The 3,092-nt window shown below is 49.1% G+C and overlaps 1 pseudogene; it reads right to left on the reverse strand.

The window, feature by feature from the left end:
- Positions 1-1,037: 1,037 nt before the first annotated feature.
- Positions 1,038-2,547, reverse strand: LOC101425019 (keratin, type II cytoskeletal 8 pseudogene; annotated as a pseudogene).
- Positions 2,548-3,092: the final 545 nt, after the last annotated feature.

Raw genomic sequence — 3,092 nt, forward strand, 5'->3', positions numbered from 1 at the left:
TTGGTCTATAAAAAGATAGAAAAAATCCAGCTAGGACTTAGGGACCTGAATGCAAAACATTCAAACATATGTATTATAGGCATCCCAGAAGAAGAAGAGAAGGGAAAGGGGTCAGAAGGAGTGTTGCAGGAAATAATGGCTGAATACTTCCCAAATCTAATGAAACAGACAGATGTGCATATCGAAGAAGCACAGCACACCCCAATCGTCATAAACCCCAACAGGCCCACCCCAAGACACATACTTGTCAAATTACCCAACACTCAAGACAAAGAGAAAATTCTAAAAGCAGCAAGAGAAAAGAAAACCATCACATACAAGGGAAGCTCCATAAGATTAAGTGCTGATTTCTCATCTGAATCCATGGAGGCGAGAAGGCAGTGGTATGATATAGTCAAGGTACTAAAAGAAAAAAATTTCCAACCAAGAATACTCTATCCAGCTAAACTAGCATTCAAAAATGATGGAGAGTTCAAAATATTCACAGATGAACAGAAACTGAAAGAGTATGCCAACAAGAAATCTCCCCTTGAAGAAATTCTAAAGGGAGTTCTGCAGGAAGAAAGGAAAAAAAAGGACAGGCAGAGTTGGAGGAGAGTGTAAGAGCAACAAAAAAGACAAAAAGGGAAGAAAAACAAAGAAACAAACAAAGAAAATATGACAAACACAAGTCCAATCAAAATATGGCTAACACAAATAATTCCTTGAAAGTAATAATACTGAATGTCAACGGATTAAACTCACCTATCAAAAGATTCAGACTGGGGCACTGGATAAGGAAATATGACCCATCTATATGCTGACTACAAGAGACACAAATTAGACCCAAAGACTCATGGAGGCTGAAAGTGAATGGTTGGAAAACAATCATATAAGCAAACAATAACCAAAAAAAGGCAGGAGTAGCTATATATATATATTTTTTGGCGGAACCAAGGCAGCTTTATTTTGGAAGAGAGAAAAGTGGCTTCCAGTTGGGGACAAGAGCATCAAGGGGGTGGGCCAGGCACAGGGCGGGCAGGGCTGGAGCCAGGAGGGGCGGCGGTGGCAGTTCAGTTGCTCAAGACATCGGAGGACTCGGACACAAGCTTCCCGTCACGGGTCTCGATCTTCTTCACCACCAGTGCCTTGTTGCAGATCACCAAGCCAGAGCCCCCAGGAGAGGCTAAGCCCTGGAAGGGGCTGGAGCCTAAGTTGAGGCCCACCACCGGGCTCAGTCCACCTGAGTGGTAGCCGCTTGAGCTGGTCCTTGTGTGAATACTCATGTTCTGCATGCCAGCCTCCAGCCTGCCCTCCTCGCCCTCCAGCAGCTTGCGGTAGGTGGCGATCTCGATGTCCAGGGCCAGCTTGACGTTCATCAGCTCCTGGTACTCGCGCAGCTGCCGCGCCATGTCCTGCTTGGCCTGCTGCAGCGCGGCCTCCAGCTGGGCCAGCTTGGCGTTGGCGTCCTTGACCGCCAGCTCCCCACGCTGCTCGGGCTCAGTGATGGCCGCCTCCAGGGAGGCTCTCTGGCCCTTCAGGCCCTCGATCTCAGCCTGGAGCTGGCTGATGCTCCGGTTCATCTCGGTGATCTCCGTCTTGGTGCGGCGGAGGTCATCGCCGTGCTTCCCGGCCAGCGTCTGCAGCTTCTCGTACTCGATCTGGTACATGCTCTCGGCCTCGGCCCAGCTGCAGTTGGCGATCTCCTCGTATTGGGCCTTGACCTCGGCGATGATGCCGTCCAGGTCCAGGGAGCGGCTGTTGTCCATGGACAGCACCACGGACGTGTCTGAGATCTGGGCCTGCAGCTCAGCCAGCTCCGCTTCATACAGGTGCCTGAGGAAGTTAATCTCCTCAGTCAGGCCTTCCAGGTGCGACTCCAGCTCTACCTTGTTCATGTAAGCTTCATCGACATCCTTCTTGATGAGGACAAATTCATTTTCCATGTCTGTTCGCTTGTTGATCTCCTCCTCATACTTATTCTTGAAATCCTCCACCAGCCCCTGCATGTTGCCAAGCTCTGCCTCCAGCTTCAGTTTCTCCTGGCCCAGCCCTTCCAGCTGCCTACGAAGGTTGCTGATGTAGCTCTCAAACAGGCTGTCCATGTCGCTCCGAGAAGTCTTCTGCTGCTGCTGCAGGAGGCGCCACTTAGTCTCCAGCATCTTGTTCTGCTGCTCTAGGAACCGTACCTTGTCGATGAAGGAAGCAAACTTGTTGTTGAGGCTCTTGATCTGCTCCTTCTCCTGCATGTGCACGGCCTGGAGGTCGTTAGTGTCCATCAGCTTCACGGGGTTAAGCAGGCTCTGGTTCAAGGTGACGGCCATGATGATCCCTACACTGCCTGCCCCGCCGTAGCCCAGACCCAGACCCAAGCCGGGGCCCATGCTTCGTCGGAAGCCACTGCTGCCCACCCGGGAGAGGGTGGAGAAGTTGATACGGGAGCTTGGCCCACTCGTGTACAAGCGGCTGCTGAAGGTCCGGGGGCCCGAGGTGGACACCTTGAAGGACTTCTGGGTCACCCTGGTGGACATGGTGGAGGCTGAGCTAGAGGGCAGGCGGACCAAACTGAGAAGCAAACGCGAGCAGAGGCTGCTGCTGAGCTCAGGAGTAGCTATATTAATATCAGACAAAATGGACTTTAAATGTGTAACAATTGTGAGAGACAAAGAAGGGATATTACATATTAGTGAAAGGGACAATCTTGTCAAGAAGATCGAACAATCATAAATACTTATGTTCCTAATAAGGGCGCCTGTAAATACGTGAGGCAAACGCTGGAAAAACTAAGTGAAAGAACAGATGCATCTACAATTATAGTGGGGGATTTTAATACACCCCTATCAACTCTGGACAGAACATCTCAAAAGAGAATCACTAAAGAAACAAAACATTTGAACAGTGTATTAGAGGAGCTGGATCTAATAGACATATATAGATCATTACACCCAAACACAGGAGGATATACATTTTTCTCAAGTGCACATGGATCATTCTCCAAAATAGACCATATGCTAGGCCACAAAGAAAGGATTAATGAATTCAGAAAGATTGAAATCATACAAAATATATCTCTGAACACAGTGGAGTGAAGCTGGAAATTTGCAAGGGACAGA

This window comes from Dasypus novemcinctus, chromosome 20, assembly GCF_030445035.2.
Source record: "Dasypus novemcinctus isolate mDasNov1 chromosome 20, mDasNov1.1.hap2, whole genome shotgun sequence".
Classification (NCBI taxonomy): Eukaryota; Metazoa; Chordata; class Mammalia; order Cingulata; family Dasypodidae; genus Dasypus; species Dasypus novemcinctus.